Source organism: Arachis ipaensis, chromosome B07 (genome assembly GCF_000816755.2).
Source record: "Arachis ipaensis cultivar K30076 chromosome B07, Araip1.1, whole genome shotgun sequence".
Lineage (NCBI taxonomy): Eukaryota > Viridiplantae > Streptophyta > Magnoliopsida > Fabales > Fabaceae > Arachis > Arachis ipaensis.
Window position 1 is genome coordinate 47,531,081 of NC_029791.2, and position 22,672 is coordinate 47,553,752.

Below are 22,672 nucleotides of genomic sequence, written 5' to 3' on the forward strand. Positions count from 1 at the left end.
AAAATATTAGGGCAAATCACCCATATAAACCAAGCTGGAAAAAAATTTACGTGATTCAACCAAACCAAAAATTATTACAGAGTTCAACCAAGAGGGCATTTTTATGTAACCTTCAATGTAATTCGAATCATACTTATTCGAATTACCTACACACGCATACACCCACTAATTCGAATAAACCTGATTCGAATTACACCCAAAGTAATTCAAATCAGGATGATTCGAATTACATACACGCTGCACATAGTAATTCGAATTGGCCAGATTCGAATTACTCATGATTTAATTCTGTCTATTCTTTTATTAAAAAATTAATAATTGATTAAAAAAATTAATAATTTAAAAATTAAAAAAATATATATTTTATTTCATGCATTAAAAAAAAGCTAACAAAATATTTAATCACGAGACTTCTTTAAAATATTAATGAGCTATCAATTCGAATTTCATACAATACTTTTTTGTCCATTTTTAATAGCTCATGAATATTTTTTTATAAAATTTTTTAATAAATTTTTTTAAATTATACTACAAAAAAATATTTTATTCTATACAAAATAATTTAAAAAAATGTATTATTTATCTTAAAAGTTAAACCCTTAAGTCTCTAAAAAATTGAAAATTTTATAATTAAAAAATAATTAATGTTGGATAACTAAAAATTAACTTTTTATAATTTTTTATTATTTAATATATAAATAATATTATTTTATCTCAACCAATTTTCAAAAATAAAAATAAAAATTTTATTTATATTTAAAAAACTAAGCATCAGTTTAGTAATTAATTAATTGACTATTTTAAAAAGAATATTATCACTATTTTTTATTTTTTTAGTTTTGATACTAAATTAAATTTAATGCAATATATATAATTGTATATTAAAATTAACAACATATTTTTTTAACATAATTCTCAAAAAAATAATTTATAATTTAATATAAAAACAAAGATAATATAATAATAGAATCAAATATATTCATTTATATATAATTATTACTAATTTTTCATTACTCAGGAGGCAAGTGCCCCCTCTCTTCCTAACCTAGGTCCGTTCTGGTTGGTGGATCTTGTTTTTTCGAGTCACAAATGAAGAGGTTTGGCCTAATCTAAAATTCTATTCAATCGGGCTAAATTTTTAATTAGTGTATAAATCGAAATAAGAATTTAAATATACTTCTAATTGATAATGCAACATTGTTCATTTTATGGCCATAGTCTAATATCAGTTGACTGTAATAGTTTAATTTTAAAATTAAAATTATCTGAATAAAATTACTATTCCTAGTCATAAAAAAATCAGTGCTAATTAATTCATGAGAACTACCCACATCAATGTTTAAGAATTTTTTTTAAAATATTTTAGTTTTTAATAAATTTTGATTATTAAATTATTCTTTAAAATTTCTTTTGTTAGAATATAATAATTAAAATTTGTTGATTTAAATATTAGTAACTGACATAGTAATTCAAATTCAACTTTTTTTTAACATCGAAATGGTCAAATAAAAAATAATTAAGCATATTGAATCAATTAGTTTTTTAAAAATAAAATAAAAATAATTAAGTTTGTAACTTTTTGTTTAAATATTTAAAGTTAGACAAACGATGACCAACAATAAAAAATATTATATGTAATTTTTTTATTATTTGATCATAAAACATTTTTTCATGATTTATTTATAATAACTGTTTTTTAATCTTGAAAGAAAGCCAAATAAAAAAAATCTTAAGAAAAAACATATAATTAACATCAACGGAGATACATTTTTTTCCAAAAAAACAACAATCTCAACGAAATTTAATAAGGTAATTAACATCACATCACATTACATTACATTATTTCTAATTATTGGAAATAAATTTATGCTATTTTTGATATTCATCATAATGACAACTGCTTCACTTGATAAATACAGAGATAGCAGAGCAATACATGTTCCTATTTAAATGAGACACGAAAAATTTATATATATAGACAATTTTTTGAATCTATACCTTAGAATTTGCCTCAATTGTTTAGTCATTTCTTGGGCACACTTGCACGAAATTTTAATTTGGTCACGTTATTATATATTAGTTAGCAAGCTGTGTCAAATGAGACTAAAACTTCAATGTTAAATTATACAAAAATGAGTAGATTATTCTCTATTTTAAATTGCTTAGTGTTAGACTTAGCATCAATACCACAAAAACGGAAGATATCGGCGGACAACTAGCAGCTGTTTTTATAACCGCAGCTATCTGATGGTTTTCAGTAGTTTTAGTGGTGAAAATTGGAAGAGCAGCTATTTAATTTAGTTTTGCCACGAATTTTAAAGAATCGAAGCTAATCCACATTTTTTTGGCGATATTTCAATCTCCCCCTTTCCAAAAACACAACGACACTCAGCAACTGCATAAAAAAGAAAGAGAGAAACCTAAAGAGAAAATAGGGAAAAACGGAGAAGAGGGAAGGGAGGAAGGAGCCGGGCCGGCGCTGCTGGGTTTTCCGTCGCCGTTGCGTTGCCGTACCGTCGGAAAGCCAGAACCGCAAGAAAAAGAACCGCGAAGAGAGAGGGAGATCGCATCAGCTCACCGCGAAGCCAGCGCCGTCGTCGTCCTCATCGTGGGTCTTCACTCTTCACCATCGCGTCTTGCCACCGCCGCCACCACTAAGCTTGCCGTCGTTGCCACTGAAGCCGAAGAGAGAGAGAGAGAGAGTTCGCGAAGAGAGGGAGTGCGCGTGCTCACGAAGGAGAAGAACGACGAAGAGTGAAGGAGAAGCAGAAGACGATGAACGCAGGGGAGAAGGAGGAGGTCCGTTCTTGCACCGTCCTGCTCTACTGCCGCCGCTGCCGTCGATTGGGGTCAAGGCCGTTGCCGTCGCACCCTGTTCCCATCGCCATTAGGGTTTGCTGCTGCTGCCATTGATAGAGCTGCCACTGGGAGGAGCCGAATAGGGAGAGGAGGTCGCCATCGCACACGCCGCCACCAGTTACAACCGTCGCCGAAATCAGGACAGATTCACTAGTGACTCTGCTTCTTCCTTTTTTGAAACTGTTCTGCTTCTATTTTGTTCCATTATTCTCCTAACTTTCTTTCTATGTACTTTGAAATTAGTTTTGCTCATTTTTTTCCCCAGTAATTGCTTTGTTTCATCGATGATATGTCTTGTTTGTTTTTCAAATTTAATTTTGCTGCCTAGTAATTGTGTTACTGAAACTGGTATCAAATAATAGTGTAAAGGTCATGCAGATTTTGTTGCTGTAAGCTCTTGTTCACGAAAGTTTCTAAGTTCATTTCACTATATGGAACAATGAGAGAAAAACTCAGATTCTATTGAAGGGAAGAATCAAATTTCAAATATGCTTATCAAAGCAATTCAAGTTAAAGAGGAATAGAGTAGTTTGATATTATTTTATATTGTAACCATATATGAACAGTATATGCATATATTTATATTGAGCTGATGTTGTGCCTTCTAATTTATTGCCTAAGAAAGGAATGGATCGAGGCAGCCATAGATCATCTTCAAAACTGCATGTGCCTAAGGATTCTCATGGTATTTATTGCCTGATGTTCATATCAATTTTGGTTTGCTTGGTCGATCTTTGCACCCTATAGGAATTAATTGTGTATGGTTCCTTCTTTACTGTTTTATCTCTTATTTGCCCCTTATATCATTTCTAATTCTTCAAACACTGGTGATAGATTATTTTCTTTGTTTAGGCCCAAGCTCTTCTCAATCAATTTAGAAGTCAGAGACATAATGCGGGGAGGGGCTGATTTTGAATCCCAAGCTGTTGTACCGTCCAAAGATTTTGAATTAACTTTTTTATAGTACTTCTCTAATTTATGCATTATTACATGGTGCAAATAATGTGTGTAAAGGTGTTTTGCATTATCACTAGTGTTCACTTAATTCGACTCTTAAACAGCTTAAACTCACTAAACTGCTTCTCAATTTCTAGAGGCACAAAGTTCACATCAAGAAATGAATTGTTAAGTTGTTGAAAATATGGAATAACATGCATGTGTAGTGCTTAGTCTTATTGTGCACATACCTGCTATTTTATATTCTCCTGTATCAACTGAATTGTTGAAATGGTATTGCACTTTTTTTTACATGTATTTGTAATTAATTAATCTAGGTGGCATTTTGAATCGTTAGTTTTTGAGATTCAATTGAGAAGAATTGAGATTTGTTTAATAGATATCACACTAGTATTTTGGTTATGGTTGGAAAGGGGCGGTGTTTTAGTAGACATGCAGATCAGATAATCTACACGCTCTTGGAATTGATGCAATTTTGAGCTGTTGATTTATGCTCTATATGAATTATGCTTCTAAATTTTCTTATTATTCAGTGTTAAGCTCAAGATCTTGTTGACATTATTAAGGCACAGCTTCAAAGGTACTATCTGTCTGATGTACACAAGTCTCTCTTTGAGAACTGGGAGTAATACTAACTAGTCTTAAGTCTTTCTCTTTTGAAGCACTAAAATATTGGTACTTTGAACCTTTCTTATCTGTCTTGAATAGGCCCTTTTGTTGACTATGCTGCATTCAAAAACATACCCTTTTGAAGGTATGCTAGCTGCAAAGGTTGAATATGAATGCAGAATGAGAGGAGCACAGCGAATGGAGTGAGTGCCTCTCTATTGAATTAATTAACTGCTTAAGGATTTCTTTTATTTATGATTATTTTTGTATTTTTAATTGATAGTTTAAGAACCTTTCACATTTATCAATGATTAATTGCACGCTTTCTCTTGTCCTTTATTGCACTTCATAACAGATTCAATCCTATCGTTGGTGGTGTGCTGAATGCAAGTGTCATACACTATTTGAGAAATAACCAAAAGCCTAATTTAGTTATCATCACCAAATGCTATCTCCTAGTATTTAATTTTTATTGTTCAATTTTTATCACATATTTGGCAGATTAAACAGGGAGATCTTGTTTTGATGGATGTTGGATGTGAGTTACACGATTATGTTAGTGTTACTCATACCTGGCCTCCCTGTGGTAGCTTATCTTCTTCCCAGGTTTGCCTAATTGAATTGCTTTTAGTATTCCACATAGTTATTGGATGAAATAAGTTTATTTTTTTGCCATGGTGTCATTTGCCATTTCATCCTTGGTGGTATATTTAGGAGGTTTGTTTATGAAATTTTATTTACCTTCATCCTGTTTAATAAGGCCTTAAAGTTTCTTGCCACTTCAACCAAATCCATGAATGAATCGCTTAATGTTTCTTTTTATCTTTTTATGTTTTATTTTAATATTTGTTTTTACAGGGAGGGGGACTAGGAAAAAGAATATCAAATGATATAAGGAAGGGGAGGAAAAGAGATCCTCAGAACTTATTTTTTGTGCCATGGAATCTTCCCCTCTTTATGCTAGCCAATGAAATTTAAATGTGTAGAGTTTACTTTTTGTTCCTTATTAATGTACAATGAAATTGCTCATTTTAAATGTATTGTCCTCTTAGTCTTATAGTGTGTGATATGATCTCCTCTTATACATTCAGGAAGAACTTTATGAACTTATATTGCGGACTATTTCATAGGGCTCGTTGATGCATTATGCGGACTATCTCATAACAATTAATAGCCATTAAAGTGTGCTACTGACCTGAATATTTCCAAGATAGAGATATTTATGTTTTTTGAGTGTCACTTTTTGTTTCCTTTAGTTGAATGTTAACTCGTTATAAACTCAATTAGCTTCCTGAAGCTTTATCTATAAACAAAAACCCACTCAAATCTGTGGCGGTTTTAAAACTGCCACAGATTTTTTTTAAATCCACTGGCCAAAATAGCGGCGGTTTAAAATCGCCGCAAAATCAATTATCTGATTTGCATCGGTTGTGCCAGCGGTTTTTTAAAACCGCCGCAAAATCAAATCTCCACCCCTTAATAGACGATGCTTGTGGAACCGCTGGAATTTCGTTTCGCAGCGATTAAAAACCACAGCAAATTCCTAAAAAAACCGCCGCTATTCGGCATGCATGGTAAAATAATCTAATTCTTTGTTTTTTTCTAGTCTAAACATAATATTCCAAGTGATGCTGAGCCTTGGATGATAGATACAATTAGAGAGTCATGGAAGCTGATGGTTATCAGTGGTCAAGAGTAGGGGGTTGATGCACCACTATTTCGTGGTACATTTTGTACTTAATTGAGTGGATCCAAATGAGGCGGTTTCAGTTGCGTTGGAATGCTAACATCCGGGGCTTCGAAATGATATATAATTTGCCATAGTTGCCATGATGTTAGGCGATGCGCACGCGAGGATCACGTGTATGCGTGACCTTGCAAAAGTTCAGCGACATGTACGTGTGAGTGACGCATACGTGTGATAGAACCACATGCTGGACATATCAGAAAACGCTGGGGGGCAATTTTTCTGGGCTGTTTTTGGCCCAGTTTCAAGCCCGAAAAACACAGATTAGAGGCTGTAGAGTGGTAGAATCATGCATTCATTCATACAACATTCATTCACATAATTTTAGGTTTTAGATGTAGTTTTCTAGAGAGAGAGGCTCTCTCCTCTCTCTTGGTTTTAGGATTCTTAGGTTTAGCTATTTCAATTTTAGATTTCTACTCTATTTCAATTTAGTTTCTCTTCTACTCTTATTTGTTCTAGCATTTTAGTTTATCTATTTCCCTTGTAGATTACTTTATGTTGCCAATTTAGTTTGTGAATTCTCATGTTAGATTTGATTTTCTATTTAATGCAATTTGAGGTATTTCATGTTTATTGCTTCTTCCATTATTTGTTATCATTGATGCTTGCAATTGGTTGTTTGGATTTTATTACCTCTCATTGCTTTTCTATGCTTTTATGTTGTGCCTTCCAAGTGTTTGATAAAATGCTTGGTTGGATTTTAGAGTAGGTTTTTTTCTCTTCTTGGCTTTGGTTGAGTAATTGGAGATTCTTGAGTTATCAAACTCCTTTGTTGATTGATAATTGAAAGTTGCTAGTTGATTTGGATCCCTCTAAAGCTAGTCTTTCCTTAGGAGTTGACTAGGACTTGAGGAATCAAATTGATTCATCCACTTGACTTTCCTTCATAGTTACAGGTTAACTAAGTGGGAGCAATGGACAATTGATGTCATAATTTATAAGGATAGCTAGGATAGGACTTCTAATTCTCATACCTTGCCAAGAGTTTTCTTAATTATTAGTTTATTTTCTTTTCATTTACATTCCTTGTTCAACCTTTCAAAAAACCAAAAAGATACAATCTCATAACCAATTATAAGTAACACACCTCCCTGCAATTTCTTAAGAGACGACCCGAGGTTTAAATACTTCGGTTTAATTTTATTGGGTTTGTTTTAGTGACAACCAAATTTTTGTATGAAAGGATTATTGTTAGTTTAGAAACTATACTTGCAACGGGAATTTATTATGAATTCTTTACTAGCAAAAATCCGTTCATCAAAATGGCGCCGTTGCCGGGGAATTACAAACATGTGCCTTATTATTGGTTATTGTGAATATTGTGAATAATTTTGCTTTTTTGTTTCTTTGTTAATTGTTTCTAGTTTTAGGAGTTTAGTTTTATTATTCCTTATTAGTTTTTCTTTTTATTTGCTACTATGAATTCTCATCCCTTTGGCTACGAGTTTAGTTCAAATTATGTTGTAGGGAATGGAAGCTACAATGCGAACATTCATCAAGGTTGGGACAATCAAAGATGGGAGGAGCCACGAGGATTTGATCAACCCTTTCGGCAACAACCTCCACCAATTTACTATGAGCAAGAGCCGTTCCAAGGTGCGTACCAAGACGATGGATATTGTGGACCTCCTTGTAGTTACCAACAAGCCCCACCATATCAATCTAATGGATGTGGTCGTCTTTATTGTACATGTCAACAACCCCCACCATATGCCTATGAACCTCACCCTCGACATAGCTTTGAACCACCATACTTTCAAGCCACCTACTACCAAACACCCTTATATGATCCTAACCCATATCCACCATATCAACCACCCTATGAGCCGTATGAACCATACATAGAACTACCCCAATTCCAACCCAATTACTCACAAGAACCACCACTCCATATACACCATGTCCATATCCATCAACCCAAGAGCCTTATGATCCTACTTATAATATTCAAGCGAAACAAGAGTCAAAGGATCGTCTAAAGGAAACAATAGATCGATTTCAAGCAACCATTCATCAATTGGAGCGAGTGGTATGCCAAAGAGCATACGAAGCTCTTATAGCTAAAGAATCTCAACTTGAGAACAAGGAATTGAAGTGTGTTGTGCAACAAGTGGAAAAGATGGAGAGTGATGAACCACCACATCCTTATTATGATGAATCACCCTCTTATCATGAACCTTTCCTCCCAAGTAATGAGCCCCACCCACCTCAATCTTCAATGCATGACACTCTTGGTGTTCTTCTTCAAGGGCAAAGAGAAGGGAAGTACTAGAATTCACAGCTGCCTTAACCGAGATAGTAAATCGATTAGCTTCCCAACATTTGGACACTCAAAGTACTCCTATGGCTACATGTGGAGAATCAATAGAAGAGCCTAACATGAAGGAGACACTAGAAACTCCGGTGGACAATGAGGAACATGACTTTGTATTGGAACAAGTGGAGGAAGCCATAATAGTTGAAGAGGAAGAAGTGGCTGAAGATTTAGGAGATGTTGAATCTCCATGGGAATCTAGAGTTACAGAGTATTCCTCTAAGAAGATTTAAATTGATGTCAAGAAGGCCAGTGCACAACCTCCATGGCATATTCCATATGAAGACTTGGATGGGATAGATCAAGAAGTAAGTTCCCTTGGTGATAAGGATCATGCATCAAGTCCTCCTAGTGATGAATCTACATCCACAAATAAACTCCTTGAATATGAAGACCCTTCCCTGATTGAGTCTGAGAATGATGTGGAAGCGGAAGTCCTTCGGAAAAGGGTGGTCGGAAGTTGAGTACACCTAGGTTGCCATCTACTCCTTCATTTGAGTGGGTAAGGCTTGTCTCTATTTGCCTTACCGTTCCACTTGAATATGGTATTCTTGAAACAGATGGTCAACTTAGGAGACTTTGTGGAATTAAGTGTAAGAGAAGGATGTTCAGTGGTTGGAGTTGCAAATCAAGGCTCATCAAGGTTGATACTTCAAGAGCTAGATGCAAGGGTGGAACTAGTGAACATTTGGTTGGATCTAAGAGAAGAGTTTGGTATTGCATAGAGAATTCAGACTGTCTATCACCTAGTTGGAACAATGGTGATCCACTTATAGACGGGTGTAGAAACAAGATTTGGGATCTGGGCATACAAGAGGATCAATTTTGGGAGCTCAAAGCTTGTGAAGAACTCCCTCAAGGCTTGGCAAATTCATTCAGAAATGTCGGAGTTTATTAGAAGACCAAGCGTTGGTGGAAGTTTCAAGATGAGTTCAAGCACAAGCCACCATGACATGGAGCTCACCAAATGTCTAACTTAAGGACTTTAACTAAAAGTGCTAGGTGGGAGACAACCCACCATGGTATAATCATTACTTTTTATTCTTAGTTTTATTTTATTTTCTTTTTATCAGTGTTCATTCATAATTTTTGCATCACCACCTGCATTCTGGATAATAAAAAAGGGGATCGACGCACAAGCGTCTACGATGCGCACGCGTCATATGTGTATGCGCAACATATTGAAAATGAATAGAGAGTTACGCAAGAGACGCACGGGAGGGGGTGCGTGGCGCACAAGCCACCCCTCGCATACGCGTGCCCCACGCGTACACGTCTCCTGCCAATTTTTTCAATCCACGTGTAAGCATCAGCGACGCGTACGCGTGGGCATGAAGATCGGCGTAAAAGAGCGAGTTGGACAGCAAGTTGGGCAGCCACTGTGCTGGAAGCGTGCGAGTAGTCACGCGTACGTGTGACCTGATGGTGTTTTTGCAGAAAACGAAAAACGAATTCCAAACACACAAATCTATCCGGCAAGTGTACCGGGTCGCATCAAGTAATAAAACTCACGGGAGTGAGGTCGATCCCACAGGGATTGATGGATTAAGCAATTTTAGTGGGTGATTAGTTTAGTCAAGCTAACATTTGAGTGATAATTGATGCAGCAGAAAGTAAATGACAAGGAAAATTAAAGTGCAGAAAGTAAAATTGCAAGTAACTTAAAGAGCAAGAAATGTAAATTGCAAGAATCTTAAATTCCTCTGTTGATTGCTCTTGGAGTTGGAGAGAAACCCATTGTGAACCGGGCCATGAATCATAAAAGTTTGAGTAAAAGTTTGAGTAAAAGTTTGAGGCAAACATTTACTCAAACTTTTTATACCAGCTGCCCTTATTTGCTGCTACCAACGTTTGGGCTAAAGTTTGAGGTCAAACTTTTAGCCAAACGTTGGGCCTTCTTGCATGCATGTTGGGGTACTACTTTGTCTGCTTGTCAACGTTGCATATTTTATGCCCACTATAGACTATTATATATGGTTAGAAAGCTCTGAATGTCAGCTTTCTAACCCAATTAGAATCACCTCAATTGGACATCTACAACTCAAGTTATGCTCATTTGAAGAGGACTAGGTCGCTGGCCTTGGTGTGCAGCGTTTTGAGGTAAAGTTTGCCTCAAACGTGGTCGAAAACGCCAGTTATGGAGGCTCAAACATATTGTTCACCCCATACTATTATACATTGTTGGAAATCCCTGAATGTCTACTTTCCAATGCCGTTGGAAGCGCATCATTTGGAGCTCTACAGCTCGAGTTATACTCTGTCGAAGGTGCAGAGGTCAGTTGGCCTCACTGCAGGTTGCCACCATGTTCATTTATGCTCATTGCAGGGCAGTTTTCTCCCTCAATTTTAGTGTCCACCATGCAGTGCCATATATGCTTGGAAATCTCTCGATTCCTACTTTCCATTGCTTTTTGAATCACCTCATTTGGAGCTCTGTAGCTCAAAAGCTTTGAGGGAGTGCTTTTGCACTTTGAGCCTAACCTTGACTTCTAAGTGTTTTGTTTTCAAGCATTTGGCTTGATACATAAACACCACAAGTACTTAGCAAATAAATTGCCATTGGTACTCAGAGCCTTCAGCTTTCTCATTCTTTCCCTTTTTCTTTTCTTGCTTTAATTGTATTTGCTTCTTCAATGTTTTCATGATTTTAAAAGATTTCACAAAACGTGCTAGATGAAAACTTCAATTAAATAAAATCTAATGCAATTAAGCAACAATCAAACATACTAGCTTTCCAATACTTTTATGCACATGCTAAAATCTTCTTTAATGCCTTGTTTGTTTATGATCATGATACTTTATTGCTTTTGAATTCACAAAACTCAAGTTGGTAATCATAATGGCACAGCACCATGTTGCAATTTAGAAATCAAACTATGCCTTTTCATACACACATGCATACAGAGAAGGTAAAGACAATCATGCAGTTTATAGTGCTTGAAATAAATGAGGAGAAAAGGAACTCTACAACCTTGTAGTTCATCTTCATTATTGTTGTCCTTTTTCCTCTATTCTTCCTCCTCCCCTTGCCAAACTCAGAATGCTTGCTCATCCTCAAGCAACAATTAGAACAATGGCTATGGGGCTAAGATGGATCATGAATGTCTTACACAATGAAATGTTAGTAGCACATGTGTTTTAAGCACGCAAAATTAAGAATAACTATCAAGGCACAGAGAAATAGAGACATTTTGATTGCAAACTTAAGAAGGTGAGCATAATACTTTGCATAAAGAATAAGTGGCACACCAAACTTAGTGTGACACTTTCACTTGGAATTGATGCAAGTATCTTGTAAGGATTAAAACCAAATTTTGTTGCATAGCAACACCAAACTTAGAATGCAACCACATGTCAATTTATTTGAACTAGAACTAAATGAAAGAAACTGTTATATGTTAAATACAATCACCAAGTAAAGAATATGTCATGAATAAGGGTCTCTTGGTGATGTATTAACAAAAACAGTTAATAAAAGAAAGCACTAAAAACAAGTAAATGAATAGAGCAGAGAGAGAAACTAAATTATCCAAAATGACACTGCAAGGGGCATTATGATTATGTAGACAAGTAGTGTTGCTTGAATGAATTGCATAGAAAATAAGTGGCACACCAAACTTATAATCTTGGTGTGTCACTTTCATTTTTTTGATTTGATGCAATCATCCAAAAAGATTGAAAACAATTTTGTTGCAAGGCAACACCAAACTTAGAATGTAACCATATGCCAATTTATTGAAATTTAAACAAAGCAAGGAGAAGAAATGTACCTACTGTCTACCTGTTCTTTACTTTATTCCTCTTCTTCCAATTTGTTAAGAGAAATGACTTCAAGAGAGGGGAAGATTCAGCTATTGCCCTCTGTCTTGGTTTCCTCTCAGCAAGCTTTCTTTTGTACATGGCTTGATTGAGCTTGCTTGCTATATGTCCAGGGGTTGGATTGCTTGTGGTTGACCTCCTCTTGAATGTTGTCCTTGGTAGCTTGGTCACAATCCTCTTCTTGGTGCTTTTGTTAATTGCCTTCACTTCCTTGAATCCAAGTCTTGGTGGTTGTGTGATTGTTGGAGTCTTCTTTTCATCAAGAGTCTCTTGTATTGGTGGTTCCATGAACTCTTCCTTCATGTGCTTCTCTGCCTCACTTGAGTGTAGCTTTTCTGGAATGACTTCCTCACTTTCTTGCTCTTCCACTTCCTCCCTTGCACTCAACATTTGCTTTAATAGCTCTTTTATGGAGGAAGTTTGTTGTTCTTCCCAAGATTTCTTCATCTCCTCTTCATATTTTTCGATCACAGATTCAAGGGAAGTTTGTGAGGGTTGTGAATGTTCATGTTCCTTTGTCACCTCAAGTGCAGTTTCATTTTCAACCACCTCATTCTTCATTGAAAGTTCATTTGATGCAGTAGCCTCCTCATCTTGTTTTTCCACTTCCTCACTCACAAATTGGTCTTCATCTTCACTGTTTGATGGTTCTAAGTTCCCCCTTGATTGCTCTGAGGACTCATTCATCTTCTTGAATACGAATTCTTTCCAAGATTGGGGTTGTGTGTATCTTTCCAGGAGTTTTCTATGTATTTCAATGGCTTGAAGGTAATCCTCATCTGTTGGTTCAAGAGATGAAGGTTGAGAGTAATCATAATCAAGTGATGAAGAACTTTCAAATGAGAAACTGGGACGTGAGGGTGGATGCTCTTCCATTCTTTGGTGATGCTTCCATCCACCATGAGGATAATGATACGAATCATTTTGTGGTGGTGGTTGGTATCCCATATGATTTTCTTGTTCATCTTGTGTCTCTGAAGCAAATCTCCATGAATTGGAGTGCTCAGAATGTGTATTCTCTTGGTGATATTTCCAGCCACCATTAGAGATTGGTGATGGTGGGAAATATCCCATAAAATTAGTTTGATCATAAGATGAGTTGAACTCCATTTGAATTTTGGAAAACACAACACCAAGGAAAATTGAAATTACTCATATCAGAGATGAGAATTTCTTAGTGAGGCAAAAACTCAAACACCTTGGTTTCAATCTGAAACAGAAAACAAAAATAAAGAAAATGCTTGATCTAGATTTCTCACCCACTTAATCATTGTTGATCTAAATCAATCCCCGGCAACGGCGCCAAAAACTTGATGGTGTTTTTGCGAAAAACGAAAAACGAAAAACGAATTCCAAACACACAAATCTAACCGGCAAGTGTACCGGGTCGCATCAAGTAATAAAACTCACGGGAGTGAGGTCGATCCCACAGGGATTAATGGATCAAGCAATTTTAGTGGGTGATTAGTTTAGTCAAGCTAACATTTGAGTGATAATTGATGCAGCAGAAAGTAAATGACAAGGAAAATTAAAGTGCAGAAAGTAAAATTGCAAGTAACTTAAAGAGCAAGAAATGTAAATTGCAAGAATCTTAAATTGCAAGAAAAGTAAAATTGCATTAAATGTAAAGGGGAGTGGGTGTTGGAAATTAAAGAGAGCAATAGATCAAAGCTTAGAGAAAATTTAACTTGCAGGAAAAGTAAATCAGATCATGAACAGAAATGTAAAATGCAGAGCACTTGCAGAAGAATTAAATTGCTTGAATGTAAATTGAATTCAGTGAGAATAGAAAGCAATGAGAACCAAAGATCAAAATCAAGCTCAATGTAAATTAAATTGTAAACTTGCAGCAAATGAACTTGTAGTAGAGGAGAAATTAAAATTGCAGAAGAAGAAAACAGAGAGAATTCTCAAGGAGAGATTGAAACAGAATTTCTTCAATTCTCAACCCAAGATTTAAAACAAAAAGAAAAACTAAAGAGAGAGAGTTCTGTATTCCTAATGCTCCCTAGTGGAGCTCGCCTCCCTAATAAAATGAAACAGATGCCTATTTATAGGCATTTTTACAAAATGAAAATGAAATTCAAAACAAATTACAATTAAAATGAAATTTCTATTCTAACTATCTCTTGTGCCTTTGAGTGGTGTCAATTGGGCCCTTGCTCTTGATGGAATTGGGTTGACAAAAGCCTCTATTGATTGCTCTTGGAGTTGGAGAAAAACCCATTGTGAACCGGGCCATGAATCATAAAAGTTTGAGGCAAACTTTTACTCAAACTTTTTATACCAGCTGCCCTTATTTGTTGCTACCAACGTTTGGGCTAAAGTTTGAGGTCAAACTTTTAGCCAAACGTTGGGCCTTCTTGCATGCATGTTGGGGTACTACTTTGTCTGCTTGTCAACATTGCAGATTTCATGTCCACTATAGACTATTATATATGGTTAGAAAGCTCTGAATGTCAGCTTTCTAACCCAATTGGAATCACCTCAATTGGACATCTACAACTCAAGTTATGCTCATTTGAAGAGGACTAGATCGCTGGCCTTGGTGTGCAGCGTTTTGAGGTAAAGTTTGCCTCAAACGTGGTCGAAAACGCCAGTTCTGGAGGCTCAAACATATTATCCACCCCATACTATTATACATTGTTGAAGCCCTGAATGTCTACTTTCCAATGCCGTTGGAAGCGCATCATTTGGAGCTCTACAGCTCGAGTTATACTCTGTCGAAGGTGCAGAGGTCAGTTGGCCTCATTGCAGGTTGCCACCATGTTCATTTATGCTCATTGCGGGGCAGTTTTCTCCCTCAATTTTAGTGTCCACCATGCAGTGCCATATATGCTTGGAAATCTCTCGATTCCTACTTTCCATTGCTTTTTGAATAATCTCATTTGGAGCTCTGTAGCTCAAGTTATTCTTGTTGGAAATATACCCCTTGTATGCCTTGTGGTGTGGCGCCAACGTTTGCCAAAAAGCTTGAGGCAAACGTTGGCGCAAGCTTTTTCCTCCAGGGTGTTTGTTTTGTGATGCCAACGTTTGCCAAAAAGTTTGAGGCAAACGTTGGCTCAAGCTTTTCTCCCAAAAGTTTGAGCTAAAGTTTGAGGCAAACTTTGGCTCAAACTTTTTGTCCTCTCTTGCTCTTTGTTTTGAGCCACGCTTCTCTTCCTTGATTTGGTCATGGGCCACGCTTTTAGAAGCGTGGCCTAAGCCTCCAAAGTGTGCTCCAACTTCAAAGTGTGCCCAAAATTCCTCTTTTCTTCTTTTTAGCTTATTTTGTGCTCCTTTTGCTTCTTTTTCTTCTTATTTCCTACAAAGTTTATCAAATCAAAAGATCAAAGAAATATACCATTTAAGCACCAAAGAATGCAATATTTAAGCACTAATCATAAATTTCTTGTATGAAAAAGCATAGAAAAATATGACATGATGACATGTCATCATGACCGACGCTCACGCGTACGCGTGGGTGACACGTACGCGTCGCATGGCTAATTTAGTTTTCACGCACACGCGTGACACTTGCACGTGCGTCGCATCCCGTTTCTCATTCCCTTCTCCTTCCTTCTCTCCTTTCTCCTTCTTTTTTCCTCTTTTCTTACTTTATTCTTCTTTATTTCTTTAACTTTTTATCCTTATTCTCTTTCATTCTATTTTCCTTATTGCATTTGTATACTTCCACTCATTGCATTTTAATTTTGTGCATGTTTTCATTTTTTTTTCTAAATTTGATACTTTTTCTTCGGTGTTGAATTTTCTTGCTCAACTGTTGAATATCTCTTGCATTTTTCTGGTGCTTCTTGACTTGTTTTATTCTGATTGGGTATTATTATTCATAAGTCAATGCTAATCTTTTATGATACTTGCATTCTATTTGCATTGATATGCACTTATACTATCTTGCATTACCCACACTCTCTCTCCCATTGTTGCAATTTTTGCACTATTGATATGCATTTTGCTTCTACTGTTTTCTCACTTGTATGCTGTAGCTACCATTTAGCTGAGACCCTCATTATTTGGCATTAACCCACTCATATTTTATTTGTTTTCTTATCTTTATTTCTGGGTTACTTTTCTTCCCTTTTCTCTTCTTTCAGGATGGCCACCGAGAAAGAAAAGGACAAACTTCTATATGGGGCGACAAACAAGTCCCTACGCACATTCTTTGGAGGGAAAAGCGTCAGTTGGAGCCACCCGTCCACTTACACATCTTAGCATGCACTGAGGACGGTGAATCTTTAAGTGTAGGGAGGTCGGTACCGACTTCCGTGGGTTAGTTATTTCTTACTTCAACACCAATGTTTAATTTTCCTTGTAAATTAGTTGTTGCATTTGCATGTTTGATTGCATGTTTGTTTGTTTTTGTGCATTTAGCTACTACTTGGTTGAAGTAACATTTTCTTTTTCTATGAAACTTTTTATTGTATTTCACTAATTTAAATAAAAACTTTTTGTTAAACCTTGCTTGAAGAATTTTATTTTGAAACATGGTTTAGAGCTCGAACATACAAAAACAGTGAGATTTTGAGCCTATTTGATTGGTTGTATTTTACCAACCAATATTTTATTTTTGGTGTGTATTTTTCTCTTTAAAATTGTGATCTATTTCCATTATTTAATGTATGCATGCACTTATATGATTGAGGCCTTGTTTCACGGAGCTTACATACCCATATGGCCTTAACCTTTTCATTATCCTTTGTAAACCAATGTTGAGCCTACTTATCCCATTTGTTCTTTACTCTAGCACATCATTAAATCCAAGCGTAAAATAACAATGTCCTTAATTTGAATCCTTGGTTAGCTTAGACTAGTGAGCGTGTTCATGATTTAAGTGTGGGGAAGTTGGGTTTGAAAACATTTGGTTTTAAGAATTGGGTGTTGTATATCTTTATGAAAATATGAAAGAAATGTTTAGGACATGTTCATGCATTCAATAATTTAACCATATGCATTGAGAAAAAAAAATAAAAAAATAAAAAAGAAATAAAATCAAAAAAAAAAAAGGAGAAAAAGAAAAGAAAAAGAGCAAATAATAAAAGGGGACAAAATGCCCCAAAGTAAATTGTGATAGCAATGCATATGTACTGTACTCAAAATCGGATGCATGAATATGTGGAAAACGTGGTTAATGGATAGTTAGGTTTTGTATTTTGATTACATGGATTGTCTTAAGTTAGGTGAGAAGTTTAGGTTAATTAAGGATTCAGATTTTAGTCCACTTGACAAAATACAATCCTACCTTGACCCTAACCCCATTGCAACCCTTAAAAGACCTCTTGATATGTGTATTTGTGCATCAAATAGTGTTGATTGGTAGAAGAAAAGCAAGCGTTAGAAAGCAAGGTTAGTAGAGAATTGAGAGAGTCGAACCTTAAACACTTGAGTAATTAAAGTGTATACACTCCCGGTGAGGGTTCGATGCTCGATTCTTTGTTTCCGGCTTTCATGAGCTATTTTCTTCTGCAAGTTTACTTGTACTTTATTTTGTGATTTGAATTAGTGGAATCCAGTTTATGTTTGTCTTGGAGAATTTGTTTACTTTTAACCAAGTAGGTAGAAGTATTTTTGTATTTAGTTGCATTCATATAGATAGGTTGCATTTCATAAGTTTTACCATTCCTCTTCACTCCTTTATAGCTTCTCCTAAGCTTAGCATGAGGACATGCTAATGTTTAAGTGTGGGGAGATTTGATGCACCACTATTTCGTGGTACATTTTGTACTTAATTAAGTGGATTTTATCCACTAAACTCACACTTATTCATATAATTCGCATGTTTTACATTTTCCTTCCGAATTCTGTGCTATGATTGAAAACATGCTTCTTTGCCCTTAAATTTGCTATGTTTAATCCTTTCTTTTTACCATTTGATGCCTTGATATGTGTGTTAAGTGATTTTAGGGTTTATAGGACAGGAATAGCTTAGAGGATGGAAAAAAAGCATGCAAAAGTGGAAGGAATACAAGAAATTGAAGGAATTGCTAAGCTGTCAAGCCTAACCTCTTTGTACTAAATCGATCATAACTTAAGATATAGAGATCCAAATGAGGCAGTTCTAGTTGCGTTGGAAAGCTAACATCCGGGGCTTTGAAATGATATATAATTTGTTATAGTTTCCATGCTGTTAGGCGATGCGCACACGTGGATCACGCGTTCGCGTGAGTGACGCGTACGCGTGACAGAGCCACGTGCTGGACGTATCAGAAAACGCTGGGGGCAATTTTTGGGCTGTTTTTGGCCCATTTTCAAGCTCAAAAAACACAGATTAGAGACTTCAGAGTGGGGGAATCATGCATTCATTCATATAACATTCATTCACATAATTTTAGGTTTTAGATGTAGTTTTCTAGAGAGAGAGAGGCTCTCTCCTCTCTCCTCTCTCTTGGTTTTAGAATTCTTAGGTTTAGCTATTTTCAATATTAGATATCTACTCTATTTCAATTTAGTTTCTCTTCTACTCTTATTTGTTCTAGCATTTTAGTTTATCTATTTCCATTATTGATTACTTTATGTTGCCAATTTAGTTTATGAATTCTCATGTTAGATTTGACTTTCTATTTAATGCAATTTGAGGTATTTCATGTTTATTGCTTCTTCCATTATTTGTTATCGTTAATGCTTGCAATTGGTTGTTTAGATTTTATTATCTCTTATTGCTTTTCTATGCTTTTATGTTGTGTGGTGCACGGAATTGTGGTCACACTTTTCACAACTCTGGTACAACTAACCAGCAAGTGCACTGGGTCGTCCAAATAATAAAACCTTACGCGAGTAAGGGTTGATCCCACAGAGATTGCCGGCTTGAAGCAAGCTATGGTCATCCTATAAATCTTAGTCATGCAGATTCAATTGTGTATGAGTTTTGATAATTGAAAGATAAATAAAACGTAAATTTAAAATAAAGATACTTATGTAATTCATTGGTGGGAATTTCAGATAAGTGTTTGGAGATGCTTTGTTGCTTTTGAACCTCTGCTTTCCTGTTGTCTTCATCCAATCATGCGTGCTTCCTTCCATGGCAAGCTGTATGTTGGTGGATCACCGTTGTCAATGGCTACCATCCGTCCTCTCAGTGAAGATGGTCCAGGCACGGTTTTTGTACGGCTAATCAACTGTCGGATCTCTCGTCTCGGATGAAAAATACCAGGCACAGCTACCGCATGGCTAATCATCTGTCGGTTCTTACTTGTGTCGGAATAGGATCTCTCTATCCTTTTGCACACTGTCACTGTGCCCAACATTCGTGAGTTTGAAGCTCGTCACAGTCATCCCGTCCTAGATCCTACTCGGAATACCACAGACAAGGTTTAGACTTTCCGAATCTCAGGAATGCTGCCAATTGGTTCTAGCCTCTACCACGAAGGTTCTAATCTAACGGATTCGAATGCTCTGTTGTCAGGAAAGGCAAGTCAAATCCGTGGATTAGAGACCCAAGAGATTATACTCCGGATGTCATCCAATGATTATGTTGAACATTATGTAGACCACTTGTGGTTGTCAGGCACGCGGATCTTGGCTAAGCGAGTAACGAAGATAGTGGGTGATCGTCGCGGGTCACCCCTTCATTCTGACTTAACTGAATTAAGTATGAGAGTATATCTTGGAGAAGAAGTAAGCGTGAATTGAAAGGGAAACAATAGTACTTGCATTAATTCATGAAGAACAGCAGAGCTCCGCACTTTAATCTATGAGGTGTAGAAACTCCACCGTTGGAAAATACATAAGAGAAAAAGGTCTAGGCATCGCCGAATGGCCAGCCTCCCAAATGTAAAAAATGGCATAAGCCTCAAAGTCCAAAAGTCCTTTAAAACAATAGGAAAGACTAGTATTTATACTAAACTAGTTACTAAGGATTATAGAAATTGAGTAACTAATTGCAGAAAGTGCAGAAATTCACATCCGGGGCCCACTTGGTGTGTGCTTGGGCTGAGCATTGAGCTTTACACGTACATAGGCCTTTTCTAGAGTTAAACGCCAGCTTGGATGCCAGTTTAGGCGTTTAACTCCAGTTCTGGTGCCAGTTCCGGTGTTTTATACCAGAAATGGGTCTCTAGCTAGCGTTCAATGCCAGTTTGGGCCATCAAATCTTGGGAAACGTATGGACTATTATTTATTGATGGAAAGCCCAAGATGTCTACTTTCCAACGCAATTGAGAGCGCGCCAATTGGGCTTCTGTAGCTCCATAAAATCCACTTCGAGTACAGGAGCGTCAGAATCCAACAGCATCTGTAGTCCTTTCTTAGCCTCTGAATCAGACTTTTGCTCAGGTCCCTCAATTTCAGCTAAAAAATACCTGAAATTACAGAAAAATACACAAACTCATAGTAAAGTCCAGAAATGTGATTTTTGCATAAAAAATAATAAAAATATAAAAAAGTAACTAAAACATACTAAAAACTATGTAAAAACAATGCCAAAAAGCGTATAAATTATCCGCTAATCACAACACCAAACTTAAATTGTTGCTTGTCCTCAAGCAACTAAAAACAAAATAGGACAAAAAGAAGAGAAAATACAATAAATTTCAAAATATCAATGAAGCTTAGTTCCAATTAGATGAGCGGGACTAGTAGCTTTTTGCTTCTGAACAGTTTTAGCATCTCACTTTATCCTTTGATGTTCAGAATGATTGGCATCCATAGGAACTCAGAATTCAGATAGTGTTATTGGTTCTGCTAGTTTAGTATGTTGATCCTTGAACACAGCTACTTTATGAGTCTTGGCCGTGACCCTAAGCATTTTGTTTTCCAGTATTACCACCAGATACATAAATGCCACGGACACCTAACTGGGTGAACCTTTTCAGATTGTGACTTAGCTTTGCTAGAGTCCCCAGTTAGAGGTGCCCAGAGTTCTTAAGCACACTCTTTTTGCTTTGGATCACGACTTTAACCACTCAGTCTCAAGCTTTTCACTTGGACCTTCATGACGCAAGCACATGGTTAGGGACAGCTTGATTTAGCCGCTTAGGCCATGATTTTATTCCTTTGGGCCCTCCTATCCATTAATGCTCAAAGCCTTGGATCCTTTTTACCCTTGCCTTTTAGTTTAAAGGGTTATTGGATTTTTGCTCTTGCCTTTTGGTTTAAAGAGCTATTGGCTTTTTCTGCTTGCTTTTTCTTTTTCTTTCCTTTTTTTTTTATTTTTCGCCATTTTTTTCGCAAGCTTTGTGTTTTTCATTGCTTTTTCTTGCTTCAAGAATCAAATTTTATGATTTTTTAGATTATCAATAACATTTTTTCTTTTTTCATTATTCTTTCAAGAGCTAACAATTTTAACATTCATAAACTTCACTATAAAAAATATGCACTGTTCAAGCATTCATTCAGAAAACAAAAAGTATTGCCACCACATCAAAATAATTAAACTATTTTCAAGATAGAATTCGAAATTCATGTACTTATTTTTCTTTTTCAGAAAACATTTTTCATTTAAGAAAGGTGAAAGATTCATGGAACATTCGTAGATTTAAGACATAGACACTAAACACTAATGATCATGTAATGAAGACACAAACATAGTCAAAACATAAAGCATAAAAACCGAAAATAGAAAAGAAAATAAACAAGGAGATTAAAGAACGGGTCCACCTTAGTGATGGTGGCTTCTTCTTCCTCTTGAAGAACCAATGTAGTTCTTGAGCTCCTCTATGTTTCTTCCTTGCCTTTGTTGCTCCTCTCTCATGGCCTTTTGGTCCTCTCTGATTTCATGGAGGATGATGAAGTGCTCTTGGTGCTCCACTCTTAGTTGCTCCATTTTGGAACTCAATTCTCCTAAAAAGGTGTTGAATTGCTTCCAATAGTTGTGTAGAGGGAAATACATCCCTTGAGGCATCTCAGGGATTTCTTGATGAGGGACTTCCTCATGCACTTGTTGAGGTCTATAAGTGGGCTCTCTTGTTTGTTCCATCATCTTTCTAGTGATGGGATTTTGAGATGAATCTTTCCATCTCCCATGACTCAGATTGGAAGCAACTGCCTTCCCTTTCCTCTTTCTAGAGGTTTCTAGGAGAAGAAGAAGAGATTGAGGAGATGGAGGTGTGTGAATGGTTCGGCCAAAGGGGGGGGGTTTTAGGTTGTTATGATGTGTGAAAATAAAGGAGTGATGAGGGGCTTATATAGGAGTGGAGTGGAGAGGGAATTCTTGTAATAGGGGTTAGGTTTGGGAGGGAGATGGTTTGAATTTGAATGGGTGGGGGTAGGTGGGTTGTATAATAGTTTTGGAGGAGAAATGGAGGTGATTGGTGGAGGTTATTTTGGGGAAGAGTGTTATGGAAAGGTGTGAAAAGGAGAGAACTAAAGAAAACATAAACTAACAATGGAAAATGAAATGAAAAAGTAATTAACATAGATAAATAAGATTA

General features: G+C 36.2%; 2 long non-coding RNA genes across 2 annotated transcripts in view; one reads left to right on the forward strand and one right to left on the reverse strand.

Annotated features, from left to right (window-relative positions):
- Positions 1–8,581, reverse strand: part of LOC110265180 — a 15,161-nt gene extending 6,580 nt beyond the window's left edge. The window contains exon 1 of the long non-coding RNA XR_002351514.1: positions 8,568–8,581. This is a non-coding gene — a long non-coding RNA (uncharacterized LOC110265180). The remainder of the gene's footprint in view (positions 1–8,567) is intronic.
- LOC107608613 lies at positions 4,353–4,801 on the forward strand. Its single transcript, XR_001612936.2, has 3 exons — positions 4,353–4,396; positions 4,525–4,628; positions 4,781–4,801. It is a non-coding gene; the product is annotated as an uncharacterized LOC107608613 (long non-coding RNA).